Here is a 23,847-nt window from a genome sequence, read left to right as displayed (position 1 = left end):
GACGGTTGAATTCTCCATTTTTAGCCACAAATTGCTTTGCCTTTCACCTCCCCTGTCAAATCACGTTCCTAAACATTAAATGTGACCCATTTGTTCACGGATCCTAATCATCACCTTTCTAACCCGACCCATTTACCTTACCTATAAATACCCTTTCAAAAACCCTTTTACCTCTTTACGCTCTCAAAACCCCCAAATCTCCCAAATTCTCTCACTGTTCTTCGTATTCTTCAAGAACTCATAACATGCAACAATGGCTTCTTCTCAAGAACACACCCACACTGTCTCTACTCCAAAGAAGTCCATTTCCAGAAAGAAGTCATCCAAGGGCTCTAAAGGATCATCCTCCTCCGCCGATCCAGAACCGTTCTTAAGAGACACTACACAACTCTTTTCGCTCAACCCACTGGATTATGATGAATCGATAAGAGTGATGATCGAGTTCATAGAAAATCACCCAATCGCCATTCCCCTCACCAAAGCTCCTGAACCTCCACACTACCACTTCATCACCTCCATCGTGCTTTCACCAGCATCAAACTCGTCAATGGTGCTCTAGAAATACCAATTATCGGTGATAGAATCGTTCCCATCTATAAATCGACCTTTCTCAAGGCGATTGGTGTCAAAGCAAACCCAAGGGGTTTCAAAGTCATTGAACCAACGACTGAAGAGTTTCATACGTTTCTCACCTATATCGGGTACTCTCAAGATTACAAAGCCAAAGATTTCAAGAAGACTGCTGTGTCCGGACTATGGACTGTACTAATGCACCTCATCCTCAGAGGGCTGTCCGGAAAGCATGGAGGAACGGACACCTTAAGCAAGGACTGTCTCAATGTCGTATTCAGTATCTACTCCGGACGCGAGAATGCTGTTGATCTTCCGGAAGTCTTGTGGCAAGACTTTTGCAAGTTTGCTACCAAGAGGAAGCCGAATGAAATTTCAAGCCCTAGGTTCTGGGCACTGACGCTCCAACAAGTATTCAAGGAGCTTTCCGAACCACTTCCGGTTAACACCATCCCTCCGGAGGTATGTGTCACTTTCAAACTTGTAAAGGCTTATAGGGTTCCGGACCAATCCTCTTTTGGTCCGGTCAGACGACTTCCAGACCACATGTTGGCCCTAATTCCTTCCGAGTCCCCTTATTTAAAACATCACTTAGAGACATCGGTTGTGTTCGACCCAACACAACTTGCCCCTGTCTCTGTTGAGCCCATCTCGGAAGAGGCCAAACCAACTACGTCCAGACCCAACATCAAGAAACCAGCCAAACGAAAGGCTTCTCCCACCAAGCCTAGGACCAAAACGAAAACCAAAGTCAGTGCCCCCTCCCAACAGGAAGGCACCCATGACTTTCCGTCTGATTCTGGCCATCCGCACACCCCACCTACCCACTCATCCGAGGCACCCCTCGATGTTTCAAAAGCACAAGCACACACTCATGGGGAGTCACCACATAATCCACCCTCACCCTCCTAAAAGGGTGATGCCGGTGTTGAACATAGTTCCTTGCAGCCCCCTGGAACACACCCACGTGTCACCTTTGATATTTCCATTGTTTCTTGTACACGCACACACTCCGGAACCACTGTTCCAGACCCCAAGCTTTCCGGAGATGGAGCAGTCTCTCCGACTTCGGAAGCCTCAACTGGTCTGATACTCGAAAGGCGTACATTACGACCATGTGTTAACGATCCCCTATGGGAAGATTTTGTGAACAGGGCTGCATCTAAATGTCCGGATCTCACCAGAGCTCAAGTGGAGTCCACTCTTATCTCCATGAGGAATAGGGCCATCCAAAGCAACTTGCCCTATGCTCCTCCCACTGACGCCGATGCTATAAATGAGCTCACTTCGGAACTGCCTCCCATCACAACTCATCAAAGCATCTTCCATACCGATCCGGAAGAAGAGATCTCTGAAGAAATCCTGCTGGATGAAGATGCAAAAACCATTCCGGACGCACATCTCATGACTTCAGTTCACTACCAATCCAAGGCATCCGTATCCAAGTCTGCTTATGACTTCGGATCCTCATCCTCTACCACTCCGGACGGAGGTTCAAACTCCAAACTTCAAGAAGATGATGATGCAACCAAACCGGGTCCTTCTACAAATCCCTTCTCACATCAATCTCCTCTGCAACACTCAGATTCCGATTCGGAATCATCAGTTGGTGACTATGTTGACCCCTTTGCTCTCCTCGAGATACGGACCAACGTCTCAGACACCATGAAGAAAGTGTCATCCGTGGAGACATCCGTAACAGAGCTAAACACGAAATTGGATCAAAAAGTCTCCGGACTTGATTCCAAACTTGATGCCATTCTCAAGTCACTATCCCAGCAGTCCGGGCCATCTGTTGCTGAAAGAGAAGCCCAACTTGATCAGTTGGTCTCCATCTGGCTCAAGCACACAATAGAGGAAGTTGAATCCAAGTACGACGTGTTGGTGGATAATTATCTCAACACCATCACTTCGATGCTCAAGGTCCATGATGATCTGGTGTCTGCTACCAACGACCTAATCAAGCAGACCCACGTTCGTCATGAGAAACAAATTCAAAGGCTGGAGATGGAGATCCGGAAGAAGGACGAGATGAACATGATTATTCAACAAGTCCTCATTAAACTTCTCCGCTCAACTTGGAATATTGTTGATGTTTCGAACCGGAAGTCTGATGAGATGATTGCTATCCTCAGCAGCACGTTCAAAAATCTCTCTGATCAAGCTCCCATTGCTGAAGCCTACGATACTCTCACTCTTCAACTCTCCACCGGCCTTCAGAAAGTATTCTCCAAATTCGATGATCTCAAAGAGACTTTGTTGCTTTCACTGGTTCCAAAATTCACCGATGCAAGAGGGGGAGAAGGCCCAAGAAAACCTTGGAAACCTGCCTCGGAGTTCGTACTTCGAGATGAAGATCTGGATTCTGATGAAGACGTTCAAATCGTCTCCGGAATTCTTGGGATCACTAAAGGAAGTGAAGATGAAGATGTATATGTTCCGGATGAAGCTCCCAAAGGAGTTCTTGGTCTTCAAGCTTCAAAGTTGACCATTCCGAAGGAAATGACTGAATAACAAAAGAGGATTTGGTCCGCAGTATCTTGGCCATCCTCTCTTCCGGACGCCTTTCAAAGAGTCGTTCAAATGGCTAAGTCAAAATCATTTCTTACTGCTCAAGCCTTCCGAGCCACTCCTTCCGTGCAGTCTCCCACTCCCATTCCGGAACCAAAAATAGCTCAAATAGACCAGGGCTCTCCCCTCCGGATCCTTGATGAAATTCCGGAAGAACCACTTCCAACTCCCACTCCGGAATTCATAATTGATGAAAACATGAAGCTGGTCATTGATGCGCTTCATAGAGACAAAGGGAAGAAACCAATGACTTCCGAACCACAAGCCTTCCACTCCGGACCTCCTCCCAAGCAAAACCATGGATGGTCTCAGGAGGCAATTCATAAGTTAGAGGACAGCATCTGGATCCAAGCCCTAAAAGACAATCCTGATCCGATGCGTGGCATTTCCCCTCTTTGTCGTGAAGGCATTCTTCATGCTCAGGAAATTGTTCTGTGCCTCTACTACGAACTTCCCACCAATAACACTGACTGGCTGGATCTTCCTCTCTCTCCTTACAGAAAATTTTACACCAAACTTGCCCCTCTTCACCCATCAGACGATCCGCAAGTAATCATTCGGACAGAGCGAGAAAGGCTCAAGACCTTCTATGCTAAGAACGCTCAACCCTTAAAGGAAGTATGGAAAAGGAAGAGGATCACCAAAGTTCAAGGCTTCGGAAGAAAAATATTGGTGAAATTTGAGCCGAGCTGTCCCTTATTCTGTTTCCACCTCCTCCGGAACAAGTCAACTCCCCGGACCGTTACTGATGCGGATTTTCCTTCAATGATTCCGAACGATATCCTCACCTTAGCTTCTTACTTCAGAGAAAATCAAAAGGATGACATCAGTATGGGTTCCTACCACACAACTCTCAGTTTTTTAAAAGATTATGTTGCTGAGTTCTGCCGATGTGACTACGAGCTTGCACACATCTACGTAACAGAACAATTCGTTGCCAAGATCAACTTCGTTCTTCCGGAAGCTGAAATTCTTGAAGATGGTCCCATTGAAGAACCGGTTCTAGGGTTTGTCTACACAACCAGAAAGACAAACAAGAAGGACTTCTTTCGAGTCCTTGACAAACACCTAGTTCCGACCAAAGCTCTGCAGAAATTCATATCCCGGGCGTCCAAGTCTGATGCTCCTGAACATGTCAAGGCAAAGTTCGTAAGTCAGCTGGCGTGGTACATTGCGGTGCGAAAATGGCTGTTTAGAGCCTACACCTTCATCAAGGAAGAAATGAACTAAGCTTACTGGATTGCTAAGTTCACTTAAGGGGAGATTGTTGGAACCTGAAAGTGAACCTCTAGCAATCCTAACACCTTATTCCGAAGTGTGTGAATTCCGAAATGAAGAGTGGTCCGGAACCTGTCCGGACCAAGTAAGAAGGAGAGAAGAATGAAGGCATTCCGGAGCTTATCCTCATGTCCGGAATGCATGCTAATCCGGAACATCAATGTTTTGTCTTTTGTGCATTTATTACTTTTGTCTTGTATTTGATGTAATGTTTCATAGGACTTAGTCTAAAGTTGTATTTGGACAATCAGAATGTCATACTTGTGTCTTTTGTCCGGTCCTATGTAAACACTTGCGTTAATCCGTTGTAACATTCACTCCTATTTATAGGAGCATTCAATACAAGTCAACTACGGATCTTTCACCCACTTTTGTTATTCTCTTTAAAAGTTTACCTTAAACATTCTTCTTGTTCTCCATTTATTATCTTTACTTTGATCAGTTATTCTCATTGCTTATTAAATGACTTGATCATTTACTGAATACAATATCTAAGACTTGACTGGTCTTTCCAGACTTGACTTGAACCTTCATTAGCAAGCAGACATTGATCTTAAGCATTCACTCAAGGTTTGAGTTTTCAAACCTTGTCCCTGCGCATCGATCTTGTTCTCACATACATCTGCGTACGCTAAGCGTACAGGACCAATGGTGAGTACGCTAGGCGTACCTGCACGTACGCTCAGCGTAACCCCCCTTTAAACCCTTTTCTCATTAAGTGCGTAATACTCCACTTCAAAAGCTACAATTACAGATCCTGGTCCTTTTCCATGTCTTAATCCATAAAGTCGTTGACTTTGTGACTTAACTTGGCCCAAACAAGTCCAAACTCCCAAAATGACATTCTTCTTCCATAAAGAGGGCTAGATCTCATGCATGAACTCATTAAGATGTCCAAGATGGAGACTTTACTGCTTTGGGACCTTTTTAGCTCTGAGGGTGGCAACCCTAAGCTCAAACACTAGTTTTCATCATAAAGGTCCATTCTTTGGACCTACAAAGGGCCAAAGCTCCATAGACCTAGATCTAAACTTCTATAAGGAAAGATGGAAGCTTTATACCTTCTGAGGTTTGCAAATGAGCTGGAGAACTTGGATCTAAAAGCTCCTCCTTGATCAATGAGACTCCAAGATGATCACTCCTCTCCAAGAACACTAAAATGCACTCCAAAATGGCCTTACAAGCTCTAAGAACACTCAAGAGGGTTTAGGGTTTCGTAACAGCTCTTTAGGGTGGAATGGAGGCTGAATCTTGAGGGTATAATGTTCTTTATATAGTGGCACACCCTAAATTTAGGGTTTCTGGACTCTGGACGTACGCTGGGCGTACGCCAAAAGCACCCGCGACCATTTCCCTTTATACGCTGGGCGTACCCACGCGCTTTCTACTTTGCATGCATGGTCCTTCTTGCCAACTTCTTCCATTAATGGACCATTAATGTCAATAACTTCAAAGTGTTATAACTCCTTCATTCTAAGTCGGATTCCGACGATCTTTATATCCACGAAAAGGTGGCGAGAAGCCCTACGCTTCTAGCAACACATCCCGGCCCGAAACCTTCTCGCCTAAAGCTCAAAGCCCATAAAAGACCAAAATGCCCCTAACCTCGGCCTCTAAAATCCATAAACGAACACTTTCAGAACAGGACGTTACAAGTTGGATGAACTCGACGAGTTCCAATGTGAACTCGATGAGTTTAGCTGTCAGACAGAGAGATTTTCAGGATTTCTTGCTGTTTTGCTTAAGGATAATTACCTAAATCGTTTTTTACTAATAAAATCCGAATTTTATTACTGTTTTATGATTATCCTTACCAAATCAAAAGATAATTACCAATTGTTTAAATAATAAATTCCTTATTTGATAATATTTGATTATTTGAATTAATTGTTGAATTATCTTATAAATAAAATTGATTAGGTCAAATTTAGATAATCATTAAATTAATTGTTTAATTTAAATTATTTGCTATTTGAGCATTTGTGTTTTGAAAAGTTCAAAACTTGTCCTCAAGTTTTGAAATTTAAATTTTATGATTAAAAGTTTAATTTGAACTATTTAAATTTCAAACCCTAGAATTTTTACAAGTTTAAAATTCAACCTTATACTTTATAATATTATAAGATTAATATATATATATATATATATATATATATATATATATATATATATATATATGTGTGTGTGTGTGTGTGTGTGTGTATAACCTAAATGCTAGCCTTACCGTTAGTAGGCCTCATTCACGAAGCTAGTTTATAAGGGGTGTTTAAGGAACCGGCCTCTAAAATGACCGCCATTGGGTATCCACTCTTACCCACCGCACTCTTGACTAGTGGAAGGTCGTTAGCCGAACGGGTAGGATAGGGCAAACCTTTCCTCATTAAAAAATATAATGAATCTATATAAAGTAATTGAATGTTTTTACAAAAATTCCCAATCTTAGTTACTTTAGGCAAAAGTGAATTGATGCAATTCCATGAAATTACACTTTGTATCCTTGCTAAGACATTAGTGGAGCGTGTGTGGTTAACCGGCACACTAATTGGGTTCTAAGGAAAGGTGGCAAAGGGTGACTCATTGTTTGTCATAGTTCGATGGAGCGTGTGTGGTTCACCGGCACATCGAATAGGTGACTGTAACAATGAGGGCAACATGTATATTTGCATGGTTATTCACACCCGCTTTGTGATCCTCGGCATCCCAGTCACAAACTAGAGGGGCATATCGAGATTTAAACATGCCATTGAAAAGTTCAATGAATCTCAAAAGGATCTAGGAGTTTTCAATACATATAAAACTTAATCTCTTTTTCGTTTTTCATGGTGGAGAAATAGTGAATCGTCATTCACTTGCCCTCAAATTATTTACTTGTTAGATTACGGCATCCCTTTTCTAATTTATAAATAATGTTGTTGGATCCTAGCCCTAATTTCTCATTTGGGTGTTTAATTGGGGATTCATTTCTAATCAAACTTTGTTCTTTTTCCTTTTCAGATGTCGAACGTCAACAACAACGCTTCTGGTTTAACTTCCTCTGGCTCGTTCTCACTCATGAACTTGTGTGGGAGAGTGATCTTTGACGGGTCCAATTTCAATTATTGGATCCGCAACATTCGAATGGTCACTCGCTACGAGGACAAAGAGTATGTCCTCAACGAGAAGCTAAAGGAAATCAACATCAACACTGCCTCTGCTGAAGAAATAGCGGCCTTTGAGGCCCATGAGCGTGATGCCACGAAAGTCCATTGCATCATGCTAGCAACTATGACTGCAGAACTCCAAAAGTCCTACGAGGACATGTATCCCTATGAAATGCATCAAGACTTGTTGGACCGGTACCACCAGAGCGCTAGGCAAGAAAGGTACGAGATCATCACTTCGATGATCATTACCAAAATGGGTAATGGAGAGTCCCTTACCGCTCATCTGCAAAAGATGCAGAGATATGTCGATCGCCTGCTAAAGTTGAATGTGAACTTTGATGAAGAGCTGGCAATTGACATCATCCTTCATTCCTTGCCTCCCTGCTATAGCCAGTTCCACATGACCTGCCACATGAATAAGGAAGAGGTCACTTTGAGCAAGCTTCAAGGCTTGCTAAGGACTGCTGAGAGCAATCTCAAAGATAAGTCTGTTGCATCAACTCCAACTCCCACTGCTGCCCCAGTCTTGGCAATAGGGCAAGGGAAGGGTAAGAAGAGGAAGGCTCCCTCAAAGAGCCACCACAAGGGAAAGTCCCAAGATGGTACCTCTTCTAGTGGAACCAAAGTTGGTTCTGCTAAACCCAACTCAAACCCAAAGGAGGCAGAGTGCCATCACTGCCACAAGATAGGGCATTGGAAAAGAAGCAGCCCAGAATATCTGCAAGCTATCAAGGATGGGAAGATCAAGCCGTCCTTCGCAGGTATTTACACTATTAAATCTAATGATTCATCGCATGCTATTTCTTGGGTTCTTGATACAGGATGTGGTTTTCACATATGTTCTTATTTGCAGGGACTAAGAAGAAATAGGGATGTGAGCGTGGAAGGATAAACCTAATCATGGGAAACAGAAGATCGTCGCCTGTCACCAAGATTGGAGTATCTTCCTTAGTGCTTAGTAATGGATTAGGTTTAGATTTAAATAATTGTTGCTATTCGTCAGATATGGCAAGAAACATCATTTCATTTCATGGTTTATATAGACAAGGATTTAGATATTCATTTGATAATGAAAAAGGTTCTATTTATGCTTATCTTAATAGTGTTTTATATTTTGAAGCATTGCCTTGTAATGAAATATATGAAACTGTGATGGTTGTAGACAAACTAGGAAATGATGTGTTGTGTATTGATTCTTCCAATGATTTGGATAAACCATGCTTGTGGCATTGTCGTCTTGGACATGTCAACAAGAAGCGCATAGCCAAACTCCAAAAGGATGGAGTGTTGGAGTCATTCGACCTTAGGAACGATGACGTGTGTGAATCTTGTTTACTTGGAAAGATGACCAAGTCACCCTTCACTGGCACTTGTGCGAGGGGTGAGGGTTTATTGGACCTCATACATACAGATGTATGTGGACCATTTAGATCCACCACAAAGGATGCCTACCACTTCTACGTGACTTTTACCGATGATTATAGCAGATATGGTTATATCTACTTAATCAGGCATAAGTCAGAAACCTTTGAAAACTTCAAAGAGTTCAAGCAAGAAGTGGAGAATCAGTTGGGCAGGAAAATCAAGATGCGTCAATCTGATCGAGGTGGAGAATACCTAAGTCTTGAATTCCACGACTACCTCAAGGAATGCGGAATTGTTTCGCAATTGACGCCACCTAGGACACCACAGTTAAATGGTGTAGCTGAGAGGCGTAATCGAACCTTGATAGACATGGTTCATTCCATGATGATTCGTGCTTCGCTACCTATCTCATTCCGGGGGTATGCCTTATAGACTGCCGCCCATATCCTTAACTTAGTCCCTACGAAGAAGGTTGCCAAAACACCTCACAAGATGTGGACAGGGAAAGCTCCCTCGTTGGTACACATCAAGGTTTGGGGTTGCGAGGCTTTCGTAAGACGAGAGACTCACGACAAGCTCGAACCTCGTAGTGAGCGATGTATTTTCATCGGCTACCCACAGAAGTCCTTTGGATATCTCTTCTATAGACTGAGTGACAATGTTATCTTCGTTACGAGGAGAGGGGTTTTCCGAGAGCGAGAACTCATAAGCCAAGGGGACAGTGGGAGGCAAATCGATTTTGAAGAGCTTCAAGAGTCGAGCGATGAAGGAACCTCTAACACTGGCGCTCAACCCGAGGAGGAAACTCCGGTTCAACCGATTGACGAGTCATTACATCTTAGACGTTCCGAAAGAGTTAGGTTTCAACCCCAGTTATATGGTTTTCATATTACTACAGAAGGGGATACATATATTAGTGATAGTACACTAATAAATTTGGATGAACCTAACAGCTATAAGGAAGCCATGGCAGGCCCGGAGTCTGCAAAGTGGAAAGAGGCGATGGACAGCGAGATTCAGTCCATGTATGACAACCAAGTTTGGAATTTGGTTGATAATGTACCAGGCTGTAAGACGGTCGGGTGCAAGTGGATCTTCAAATAGAAGACCGACATGGATGGGAATGTTCACACCTATAAGGCGTGATTGGTTGCGAAGGGTTTCACTCAAACTCCCGGAGTTGACTATGATGAAACCTTCTCACCAGTTACGAAGATAAAGTCTATCAGGGTGATGCTAGCCATTGCTGCATTTCATGATTATGAAATATGGCAGATGGATGTCAAAACCGCTTTCCTTAACGGGAAGTTGGCTGAGGATGTTTACATGGCTCAGCCAGAGGGTTTTGTCAATGCGAAGCATCCCAATAGAGTGTGTAAGCTTGAGAAGTCCATTTATGGACTAAAACAAGCATCTCGCAGATGGAATCTTTGTTTCGATGAGAAAGTCAAAGAGTCTGGTTTTCTGCGAAGCGAGGATGAATCATGTGTATATGTCAAAGCCAGTGGGAGTATAGTAAGCTTCCTCATATTGCATGTCAATGACATACTACTCATAGGAAACGACATCCCGACGCTGCAGGAAGTAAAGTCCTGGCTTGGGAAGTGCTTCGCTATGAAGGACCTCGAAGAGGCTGCCTATATTATGGGAATAAGGATAGTTAGAAACAGAAGTAAGAGACTAATAGGACTTAGTCAAAATACTTACTTGGACAAGGTGCTAAAACATTTTAGTATTGAGAATTCAAAGAAGGGGGAGTTACCAATCCAAAGTAATGCCAAATTGAGTAAGACTCAAAGTACGAGTACCGAAGTCGAGATAGCATAAATGAGCCGAGTACCTTACGCTTCCGCAGTTGGCTCAATCATGTACACTATGACTTGTACTCACCCTGATGTGGCCTTCGCTTTGAGCATGGTCAGCAGATATCAAGGGAACCCTGGCAAAGCACATTGGACCGCAGTCAAGAATATTAGTAAGTACCTTCGGAGGACCAAGGAATGGTTTCTAGTCCTCGGTGGGAGTGATGACTTAAATGTGCGAGGGTATAATGACGCCAGCTTTCAAACCGACAGGGACAACTACCGTTCGCAGTCGGGCTGGGTCTTTACCCTTAATGGAGGAGCAGTGACTTGGAAAAGTTCCAAGCAAGAGACTGTAGCTGATTCAACATGCGAATCAGAGTACATTACAGCGAGTGAAGCGTCAAAGGAGGCAATATGGTTGAAGAACTTCATTGGAGACCTTGGAGTTGTGCCAACCATAAAGGAGCCCATGGAAATTTTCTGTGATAATGAAGGAGCGGTTGCCTTGACCAAGGAACCAATGGATCATGGCAGATCTCGACATATCGACATAAAATATCACTTTATTCGACATCGGGTGGAAGAAGGACTCCTCGTAGTGAAGAGGGTATCGTCAGAAGATAACCCAGCAGATCCCCTTATGAAGGGACTGAGTAGGGTTAAGCACTTGCAGCACGCTAGGAGCATCGGGCTGAAGGACGATATTAGTTTAGATTAGATAGTTTAGAAATGTGTAATAGGTAAATGTAATTGACATTTGATGATTAAATAAAAGGGTATTATTTATAAGTAAAGTTACTGTCTTATGTTAATTATTTACCTATTGTTTCATTTTGCATGTTTTGACTTCCTGAATAACAAGATTATTCGAACGGTCCACAGTCGTTCATATGTTGGAAGTAGGTATGAATGAAGACTGTCATGAATTGATGTGTAGATTGTCTGAAGAGTATTAGACATAGCAGAAGTTTGCTACAATGTTCATGAGTGCTTATGAGTTTGATTTGAGCATTAGATTAGACCCGCGCTTGCTGGAACCACTTCATGGAATTTATCACGAGTGATCGCAAGACAATAATATCATATGGTCTTAGAACCTAGATATATGGTTTGTTGTTTACTAATTAGTTGTGCATTGATAATGCATAAACGCATCAGTAATTTGATGTTATAAAACGCATTGTTGTGTATGATTTGATTAGTGGATAGTAAATGCATATAAGTCGAAGTTTATCTGTTCCTTTTATCCTAAGAGGGTAAAAGCGATATCAGGGCCCCTCGATGATTTGATTTGACTTATGTGTCGGGCCCGGTCAGGACTGAATTGATGTGTTCAATTAAGTTCTATGTAAAATGAATCAGAGATCGAGAAACAAACTGCTGGACAATAAGTATGACTATGTTCCATGTATTTGTCTGCACGATATCTAGAACAGAGGATTATACGATCCCTTATCTTAAGGACAGGTTATTGATAAGATCAAAAGTTTTGAGAACTGAAATTGCTAATCGGATTCAGAAGGTGCATTTGCATTTATAGTTATTAGACTTATCCAAGTGGGAGACTGTTGGATTAGTGTCTAAGTTCATAACTATATTTGGTATGTACTTGACCCGGTTGTGCATGGTCCTTTTGGGTTGCCTTCACCAAAGCAACTTGACTGGAGGAATAATATAGAAAGAGGTGATTATGGTTTATTAATATATTATAAGAATAATATATTAAAAGAGAAATCATATTTGTTTAATTAATATTGGTCAATAATTAATTAAGAATTAGTTTTGTGATCAAAAGAAGTTAATTGAACTTAAGGGGCTGAACTGTAATTATGTGATAGTTGCAAAGGAGGGCAAGGAAACCCTAATAGATAGGGTGGACGAATTCTAGGGATAAAGCCTAAAGAATTCGTCCATAGGGATTCTAGGATTATCCTTGGGCTACTTGGTGGCTAAGTAATCAGATAAGGATAACCATTGAAACCCTAATTCCTACACCTATATAAAGGACCCCTAGGCATGGGAATTTCGGCCACTTAAACCCTAGAAGTCCTAGAGCTAATATTCTCCTCTCCCCTCTCTCTCTCTTGTTTCCTCCAATTGCTATTGGTGTTTGTGATTCATTAGAGGCACAACACTTCAGGTGCTAAGGTTCTCAAGGCTTCAAGATCTTCAATAAACAACAAGGTAATCATCTAGATATGTTTAGATATGTTGATTTCGAATATCATATGCTAGATCTAGGGTTTGAAAGACTTTGATGAATGCATGTACAATAGAGAAACCTAGATCCAAGCATTAGGGTTTGCATGAGCACATAGGATGTTCTTTTGGCTCAAACCCATCAGTGTGCACTTGTGTGTGATTGGACTGCTATTTGGGATGCTTTTGATGAGTTTTGGTCTAGAATCAAAACCGCCACCATCGTCGCGAGGTGGTGGCTGCCGTCGTGAGCCGCCATCGACCACCACCGCCCGAGGTGGCAGTGGGTGGTGCCCGGCTTAGTGAAACCCTAATTAACCTAAAACTTAACTTTAGAATGATTGGCATGCGATTGGGTTGGAAACCCTAATTAGGGTTTAGAAAACCCTAATTTTGTAGATGTAGTTTTGGAATTGTCGGGACCCGCGTTTTGGACCGTTAGATTGGAATTATGATATAAGCCTGACCACATTGTATGGTTGACCTAGTAGAGTGATGGACTTAATGGATTAAGTATTTAATGGGTTAAGTGATCTTAATTAACCCTAATCTTCATTTTATGTGAAAACCCTAATTGTGTTGGGTTTTGAGTTGGGCCTTGGTTGATTATTTGGCTTTTGGGCCTTCAAAGTGCGAGTTTGTGGCCTTAGTCTTGGACCAAACTGGGTTATGGGTAAAATGGTCTTTTTACCCCAAGTATGGATTTATGGTTATGCTTTGGAACGCAATTATTAATTGGGTGTTGTTTTGATGTTGACAGTTCGGGGATCAGTCAGTCAGCAACTAGATTTTATCCACAAGACTTCAGGAGTGCGAGGTGAGTCTCCTCACTGTTTGTATGGGTCGAAGGCACCAATGTCGGCCTATTTGGTTTATGTATAGTAGGAAGACCCGGGGGTTAACCCTTGGCATTATGTATGAAAGACCGGGAGGTGGGTCCTGGCACACTGTATGCAAGACCAGAGTCTGAACTCTGGTAAGTAATTGGTTTAGTATTATAGTTTATATGCTAGTTATCTTTGTGATGCTTGCATGGAAGACCAGGAGGTGGCTCTTGGCACATGTCTGTAAGACCTAGGGTTGTGACCCCCGACCTGGAAAGTAAGACCACGAGGTGGCTCATAACATAATGGCAAGACTATGTGCGGCACATAGCACCTTTATTGATTATGATATATCAATGATATGTATGGCTCGCAGTTATGTATGGCATGTATGGATCAATTGACATGTATGGTATGTGGTATTTGGGGAACTCACTAAGCTCTGTGCTTACGGTTTTCAATTTTATTTCAGGTACTCCAGCTTTCAAATAAAAGGGGCTCGGGTCGATCGCAGCGCATACACCCGTGTTTTCCGCAAATTATGATCTATGAGATTAGACTCTGATAATTGTTTATTTGAAATGCTTTTTAATGTCTGGAACAAAGTTATTAAAGTGTTTTTACTATATTAAAAATGAAAATTTTACCTTGGATTTTTGGGTCGTTACAAAGTATAAACTTAGAAGCTGTTTCATCTCAGGATTTGTGGATATGGCATTCATTTGTTAGAGTTGTGGGGTCTAACAACGACATTAAAGTTCTTGGACAGTCTCATCTTTTCAACGATATTTGGACCGACAAAGCACCTAATATGACATTTACGGTCAACGGACATTCGCATGAACACGATTACTACCTTTGTGATGGGATATACCCGAATTATTCTACACTTATGAAGGCATACTCGGTTCCTCGAAGTGAAAAGGCAAAGTTGTTCACAAAGAGGCAGGAATCAACGAAGAAAGATATCGAGACGACATTTGGAGTTCTCAAGCAGACATAACATGTAGTAAAATTCACTACACGACTTTGGGATAAGGATATAATTAAAAAAAATGGTCCAAGCATTTATTATAATGCATAATATGATCATTGAAGATCAAGGTCGAGCGATTTGCACGTATGATTCGGACGACAAAGTCATTCCGCTTGAAGAATTCGTACCCGGAACGAATGAATTTTTATCACGAGTTGTTGAAATTCATAACAGGGAAACACGTTTCGGTCTTCAAGAAGATGTCACGAAACATTTGTACGAACTCAACATGAACGAAGATTAGTTTTTTTTTGTTTACTTATGTTTGCTTTGTTTTTTTTAAGGTTTTTTAATTAATGTAATGTTTTTTTTTTAATTCTAGATTAATTAAGTAATGTAGTTTGAAGTTGTATTTTTATTTTTATAAAATGAAAAACTAGTTAAAAAATTCAATGTTTTTTTTAATGTAATTTTATTGTATTTTTGAATTAAAAATAATAATAATAAATGATGTGGAGTGCAGTGGTTAGTGGTGGGTATCCCATAGGTTTAGTGGTAGTTAGTAGTGATAACGTGACACCCATTACTATAATAGTGGCGGGTATAACGGATGCATAAGTTAGACTCCCTAAGTTTGCAAATCACTATAACTCTTAAAACCTTTACCTCCTATATGATTAGAGCTGGCAATGGGTCGACATGGGTTGAGTTCGGGTTAAACCTATTTATTAATTGGGCTGAAGTTTTCAACCCAACCCAACATGTTTATTTAAATGGATTGATATTTTCAACCCAACCCAACCTTTTAGATAAATGTGTTGTCACCGGATTGACATGTTTATGTAGTTCCCGATACAACCTACTACATAAACTGATTAAACTTGGGATAACCCATTTAAAATAAAATAAATAAATAAATTAACTAAAGATTTCACCACTTAAATTAGTTCTGAACGTAAATAAAGTTTCAAAGTATGACAAAAGCACAATCCTAAATCATATATTCATATAAATCGTTCAAATAACATTTAAAATGTTTAATTTCAAAATGATTTCGGAGAGTGACTAAGGTGTTGTTTGTTTTTTTGAAGCAAAAATCCATAAAGTCTGCAGACCACCTCTACAACCTTCTGCAGTAGAAGAGGTGGATCAAACGTCTGCAGACTGTAATAAGAATCGTGTTTGTTTTTTTAACATTTGCATGTTGTTGCAGATATTAAAAAATTAAAATAAACTGATTTTATAATCCGAAAATAGTTTTTTAATACCAAAAGTTTAATAATGTATGACATTTCGGTAAGAATTTATGATATTTCAGCAAAAAAATAATGATATTTTAACAAAAAAAATAAAGATATTTTAGCATAAAATAATGATATTTCATCAACAAATTATTATTAATAAATATAACAAAAAGAAAAAAAAATCAACAAGAATAAACAAAAAAAACGAAAAGAAATGTGAAATAAGATTTCAGTAATATATAATCAATATTTTAGCAAGAAAGAAAGAAGAAGAAGATGTTGGAAGAGGTAGGAAGAGGCAAAACAAGTGTTGCGCCAATAAGAACACGCGCATAGGTTTTTTAATCCAAAGATTTCTGAAAAACAAACAGCTGCGAGATGAAAAGTGTTGCGCGTGTGCTGCACCGCGCAGCAATAAGAGGTCTGGAGAGGTTTTTTCCAAAAAACAAACAACACCTAATATTGTTGGTGTTAAGAAAAAGGATGAGAATTAAGATTGCATTTTTTAAACATACATAATAATACAACATTATAATTTATAAATTGATATTTTGATCAATACATGATAATATTCAAATAATTATCAAATTAAATATATATTAAAGTTAAATGAGTTGGTGGGTTGAAAACGGTTTGATAATTTTTACCCAACCCAACCTATTTAATTAAATGAGTTAAGTGGGTTAACCTATTTAACTTAAATGGTTGAAAATATCAACTCAACTCGGTAATTTTTGGTTGGGTTCGGATTAGATTAGCGGGTTGAGTCGGCGAGTTCTAATCTAAACTACAAATTTGGTCTCTGTGGTTAGCAAAAATATATGGATGGAGTCCAAAAAGTTTCAACTTGCACCACTGGTCCAAAATCAGAAACTTTGTGTGGTTTTAGTCCCTCAAAAAGTTGAAAGGACTATTTTGCCCTTTTAAATTCTTTTTCTAATTTTTTGTATTTGTTTTAACACCCTTTTAATTTAAAAATAATAGAAAAAACAAGAATTGGCCCACCCCACCCTCACCCACTGTACCCATACCCCCTCTCTCTCATCATCTTCTTCCCTACTGCTCCATTTCGCACCCTTCTCACAATTTTTTTAACCAAATTATACTAGTTACAGAGAGGCTTAAAAACACCAAAAACATAGAAGCTCAAACACAACAGAAATAGATAAGCTCAAACACACATACACAGCATGTTAGAACTTCATCAATGGAGTGTTTGAAGGATTAAAGAGAGGGAATCTAACCTCGAAATACAAATTCCATGAAGATTTGGAACGGAGAAAACGAAACATCAAGGGTGATTACAAATCAAAGAAAATATGTAACAAAACAATGATGGAGGAGATGTTTCCCGACGGTACCCATCTTCCTCGAGTGACAGCCAACAGTATTCATAGGAGGAAACGTTCTTACAGTTTAACAGTGTTGGTGTATGCTTGGCTGATGGGTTTTTTCAATTTGAAGTCTGATGACAAGAACTTAGTAAGGAATTGGGATAATTGATCCCGTCTTGCACTTAAGGTGAAGAAGACGAAAATGGAGGTAAGGTGTGATACCTTGTCTCCCTCTTACCAGAAATAAGTGTATATATATGTCAGTTTGTCTATCTGCTGAACTCATCGCCCCTTCTTTGTGGGTTTACATTAAAATCTTTTTTTTCTTGGATTCAGGGGGTTTTAATCACTAGGTTTGTAAACCCAGTTCAAGAGGTGATTACAATGATCCAAGGGAAAAGGTTGGAAATGCAGGAATAAGAAATTTGTTGTAAAGGGTGTGAATAGGATGTTCTTTGATTTGTTTAGTTCAGTTTTTTTTTCTAGGGCTTGATTTTGGATTTTGTTCTTCGTTTTGGGGATATCTAGAGAAGACGAAGTCCAGAAGGAGTTATGTGTGTGTCTATGTGTGTGTGTGTGTGTGTGAGAGAGAGAGAGAGAGAGAGAGAGAGAGGAAAACGAGGGATACGGTGAAGAGAGAGTGGTGTGGGCCAATTCTTGTTTTTTTATTATTATTAAATTAAAAGGGTGTTAAAAAAATACAAAAAATTAGAAAAAGAAATTAAAAGGGCAAAATAGTCCTTTCAACTTTTTGAGGGACTAAAACCACAAAAAGTTTCTGATTTTGGACCAATGGTGCAAATTGTAAACTTTTTGGACTACATCCACATATTTTTGCTAACCATAGGAACCAAATTTGCAGTTTAGTCATTAATCTATAATAATATGTTACAATAGAGCCATTAAAAAAAAAAAAAAAAAAAAAAACCCTAGAGATTAACGACAGCCTTTTGTCTCCTCATATTTCGTTACGTAGATCAAAACCAAAAACTCATCGATCAAAACCCTCACTGGCAAAACCCTCAAACGTTGCGGCGGGATGCAGATATTCGTCAAAACCCTCACCGGCAAAACCATTACCTTAGAGGTCGAGATTTCGGATACCATCGAAAATGTCAAAGCCAAGATTCAGGACAAAGAAGGTATTCCTCCTGATCAGCAAAGGCTCATTTTCTCCGGCAAGCAGTTGGAAGATGGAAGAGCCCTGGCGGACTACAATATCCAGAAGGAATCCACCCTTCATCTCGTCCTCCGTCTCCGTGGTGGAACGCAGATTTCGGTCAAGACCTTAACTGGAAAAACTATCACTCTCGAGATTGAAAGCTCTGATGGGATTGACAATGTCCAGGCTAAGATAGAGGACACGGAATCTACTCTGAAAATCGGTCTCCGTCTTCGAGAAAGGATCCAGATCTCTGTCAGCACGCCAACTGGCAACACCATCGCTTTGGAAGTTGATGGCTGGATACGGTTGCGAACGTGAAGGCTAGGGTTCAGGACAAAAACATTCCACTGAATCAGCAGATTTTGACCTTTAACGGGAAGCAGCTCGAGGATGGTAGAACTCTAGCGGATTATAACATCCAACAAGAATCTACATTGGATCTGGATGTGATGTTGGAAGGGAATATGCAGATCTTTGTCAAGACTATGACGGGGAAGACCCGCACTCTGAATGTCAAGAGAAACGATACTATTGGTAATGTGAAGGCAAAGATTCAGGACAAGCGGGGGATTCCGCATCATCAGCAGAGGCTTATATTTGATGGGATGCAGCTTGAAGATTGGCAGACTTTGGCTGATTACAATATTCAAAAGGAGTCCACTTTGCACCTTGTCTTGCTTTTTCGAGGTTAAAGGAGCAGGTGGTATCCAAAACTTATCTGTTTCAGTGTTCTGGCTGCAATTGAGTTTTACTTTAATGGTTTACATAAACTCAGTGTTAACTGGGAAGTTTTGTAACATGGGTTTAGTATTTTTTTCGGATAGGTAAGAATCAACAATTGGCCTTTTAGAAAAACGTCGTCGTGGAGATTCGAGAGACTTTGTTCAATACTGTTTTTGATTTGGGTACTAACACTTCGTTCAATACGTTCAGAACATAACTATACAATTACTAAACTCAACCTAGAATGAATGATGGAATTATGGAAGTTTGGGTGTAAAGAGATTGTGTAATATCAAATTTGGTATGAAAATGGGTAAGAAATGCGATTTGGTATGGGCTAGAATTTAGATTACATTAGACGATCTCATTCTGTTTGCTACTTGCGATTGGGTGATTACGCATTCTTCTTTTACTGATTATAATCATGTAGATTGGTGATAGTTAATTTGAACTGATTTTCTGTTTATAGGGTTTCTAAAAACAAAATATATCCTAGTTTATCCTAAGAAAATTTTCCTCATAGTAAAGAATCAGTGCACAAGGTGTGATAAATAGAAATTCATTGTTGATAAACTTTACATTGTTATAAGTTTTTGCTTTTTCCAAGGAGACAAAATTTGAGGTGTACTTTTTCTCCTTTATGAAAAATCTGAAACGTTAAATTTATTTGTCAAACCAATGAGAATTTTTTTGGTAGTAAAGAATTTGAAGCAATGGCGAATTGTAGAAACGTGTTGGTTAAACCTAGTTTTTCAGGTTTGGCTTTATTTGTGTAACTAAATGTTGCATTATATTCCATCGCAGCTTTTGGCCCAAAAAGAATGCATGATGATCTGGTCGGATCCACAGGAAAAAAATACAATGTGTACATGAATGCATTAAATTCAAGCTTTAACTTTTAACTTTCAATCGACAATACATTCAAGTTTCAATCGATCGTTCAAGATAGTTCATACTTTATCTAAGAGTTAGAATTGTAATTAATTGCAGGTTGTGAGCGATTGGTTTGATTAATAACAACGTCCACTTCTTCAATGACAACCATCAGAAATTCATAAGCCAGCTTCAACGACCAAGAATATACCATTATTTCTCCATATTCACTGATCAGATAATTCTAAAATAAATAATACCTATAAATATCATATTAATTTGTTTATTTTATATTTGTCCCAAACAATAAAATAATACTTTGCAACGTTTTCTTGATTAATTATACTTTTAAAAGAAAGTTGATTAATTATATTTTTATATACTGTTTGGCCTTGAATACGTATGCACATAGAGTTTGTATGTATAATAAATTTATGTAGCCTGTGAGTTTAAAAGATAAGCAAAATAGAACCTACATCACACTAATACATATTTGCCCCATAAAAATCAAGTTCCCAGTTTTGCCCCTCTTGATGTGTTTGGTACTTGTACTTCCTTTCCAAGCTAATCCCTAATTTCTATGTTATGTTTTTGTTGTGATTTTAGTTCCAAATCTAATCAATATAAAATAACTAATTTTTCCTCAATGATTCTTTTTACCTTTTTATTAGTATTTTATAAAGTGTCAATAAGTTATATGGATCCTACCACCCTTATCCCTCACCCTTTGTTGCCCTATAACCACGAACATTCGTGAATGTGTAAAATAACCGACCACCTGCATCAGTGGACTCTTGCTGCCATAATTTTGGTTTGTTGATGAAAGCTTGTTGGTGGTCAAACTTCATAACCAAATTTGAAATCCAGATTCCGACATATACTTCAATTTGTTTTTGCTCGTGATTATGAAACCGAAATGATGAAAATTGAAGAACATATCGATTTGTGTTTGCTCTTGATTATGAAACCATGATCATAAAGTCTTGGAATGATGTCGATCGAAATATAAGATTGGAAGCATTGAGGCTTGTAATGTCCATGGTTTCTAATGATAAAGTCATTGAAATCAATAGGGTTTTGATTGCTTACGGTCTCAAATCAAAGGATAGATATTTAAAGTACCATGCTTTTTCCTTCATTCTTTCCTCTTGCCAAACAAAGCTACAAGCTCTTCTTTTCAAGGTTGTTGATGAACCAGGCTTCACAAATCACATATTCAGAAGTTGAAGGGTAAACAGTCAAATCTAAGTTTCAAAAGAGATTAAAGCAGCCCAAACATCGATTCCGTCATCAACTCTAATCAATTAAATCAGTGTAGTAGAAGCGATTTTTAGATGCATTTAAAGGGAGGCAGAGTGTGAACTTCTAAAGTGATTTTCAACTGCATTAGAGAGAAGGGATTTTCAAAGAGTAGCTTCAGGTGTGTTAGAGGGAGGTGGAGTAGGTAGTTAGTATGGATGATTGTCGATGGCTAGTTTTGGAGAGAGAAGAGGTGGGCGAAGTAGATGAGGGTGTTGATGGTGATTGGCGAGAGAGTGTGGTGAGGGTGAGGTTGACGGGGGGAAGGGAAGGGGAAAAAAATAGGGAATATGACTTATTAAGGTAATTAACTTTTCGGTATGTTCACACCTGGGTAACTATCTTTTTTTTGTACACATCTAGGTAACAAACTTGTTGAAAGTGTTCACATATGACCATTATGACCTGCTATAGCAGGTTAAATCCTAGATGTGAACGCTTTCAACAAGTTTGTTACCTAGATGTGTACAAAAAAAATAGTTACCCAAATATGAACAAAACAAAAAGTAAAAATTAAATTACACGAATGGTCCCTGTGGTTTGGGAGAATTTATGTTTTTGGTCCCTAACTTATTTTTTTAACTTGGATGGTCTCTATTGTTTATTTTTGTTGTGCGTTTGGTCCCTGTCTTTCCTAAAAAGACTATTGTGCCCTTATTAATTTATTTTTAATATACCCCACATACGTGTATCTCCTCACCGTAAACCTGAAACCGCATTTGAGAACTTTAAATTGGGTCTTACCGGTCAACATCCCATATCTCATCGTCCCCAACTTGTATTTCTTTTCCATCTTTAGTAACATTGACGTCTTCACCATCCTTCTTTTTTTGGTACTTCAACTATGGCGAACCAACATCATAACCTACTGTCTCTTCATCTTTAGTGGGTTGTGGTGTTGATTCGACGGAGTTGAAGGACCGAAAAAAGAAGGGATGATGAAGACGTCGATATCACTAAAGATGGAAAATAAATAGAAGTTGAGAAGGATGAGAGATGGGATGGGGAGGAGATACAGATATGTGGGGTCTACTAAATTTTCTTAAATATATAAAGCATAAGTACATAAACAAGAAAATTAATTAAAAAAATAAATTAATAAGGGCACAATAGTCTTTTTAGGTAAGACAGAGACCAAGTTCGTAGGGACCATCCGAGTTTAAAAAATAAATTAATTAAAAAATAAACAGTATGGATCATCCAAGGAGAGATACAAATATGTGGGGTTTATTAATTTTTTTAAATATGTAAAAAATAAATACATTAATAAGAAAATTAATTAAAAAATTAATTAATAAGGGCACAATAGTCTTTTTAGGAAAGACAGGGACCAAACGCGCAACAAAAATAAACAATAGGGACCATCCAAGTTAAAAAAATAAGTTAGGGACCAAAAACACAAATTCTCCCAAACCACAGGGACCATTCGTGTAATTTAATTTTTACTTTTCGTTTTGTTCATATTTGGGTAACCATTTTTTTTGTACACATCTAGGTAACGAACTTGTTGAAAGCGTTCACATCTAGGATTTAACCTGCTATAGCAGGTCATAATGGTCATATGTGAACACTTCCAACAAGTTTGTTACCTAGATGTGTACGAAAAAAAGATAGTTACCCGGATGTGAACATACCGAAAAGTTAATTACCTTAATAAGTCATATTCCCAAAAAAATAAAATCGCGGATGAGAACCATATTTATTAAATAGTTTTTCTTAATAACTTAGTAATAAACAAAAAGTCTAATCAATACGAGCATACTGAACATTTTAAGTTGTCCGAAAAACAAACTAAAAAATACCATATGAATGGGCCCAATGACAAATATATATATATATATATATATATATATATATATATATATATATATATATATATATATATATATATATAGTATTATATAAAGCATATTGCACATTTTTTGAAATTTAAGAGGTATACCCATTAAAACATAACGTACAATTTTATTAAGCTTAGATCCATGTACCTCATCGTATATTTAACCTTCTCTTGATGTTGAAAACACTAAACCCTAGCCTCATCTACACACAATTAGCAGTCGTCAAATGCATATCTCTTTTGTCTCTCAACTCACTCTCCTCAATTTTCAACGACCCTCCGATACCACCATCCTCCTGACGCCGCTGCTACAACCTAGAATAGGTTACCGGTCATCCCTCTCTACTTTTGTTTCTCTTCTCAAAACCACAACCGCACCTGTTTCTTTGCTCAACAAAACGGTAATGAAACCCAAATCTAACCACCGCCATCGCACGACTTATTGGTCGTCGACATTTTCTTCTCTCTCTCTCTCTCTCTCTCTCTCTCTCTCTCTCTCTCTCTCTGGTCTAAACCATCATCTCTATCTAATCAATGACAAAAAATAATGTGCAGATGGTGTTTTCAGAGCAAGATGACTTCACATTGTGCTTCACCTTCTCCGCTTCATCAAAGATTATCTCATTTATATCATTGTA

At 39.1% G+C, this 23,847-nt stretch overlaps 1 pseudogene across 1 annotated transcript; it reads left to right on the top strand.

Moving 5' to 3' along the window:
• The first annotated feature begins 18,245 nt into the window (after positions 1-18,245).
• On the top strand, positions 18,246-20,027 carry LOC145114820 (polyubiquitin 11-like; annotated as a pseudogene). The gene is made up of 2 exons (XR_013711243.1): positions 18,246-19,174; positions 20,002-20,027. The product of XR_013711243.1 is annotated as a polyubiquitin 11-like (transcript).
• The last annotated feature ends 3,820 nt before the right edge of the window (positions 20,028-23,847 follow it).

Source organism: Lactuca virosa, chromosome 5 (genome assembly GCF_052849685.1).
Source record: "Lactuca virosa cultivar CGN04683 chromosome 5, Lactuca_virosa_CGN04683_v6, whole genome shotgun sequence".
In the NCBI taxonomy this organism is placed as follows: domain Eukaryota; kingdom Viridiplantae; phylum Streptophyta; class Magnoliopsida; order Asterales; family Asteraceae; genus Lactuca; species Lactuca virosa.
The sequence above is the reverse complement of the archived record's forward strand: the minus strand, read 5'-3'. Positions and strand labels throughout refer to the sequence as shown.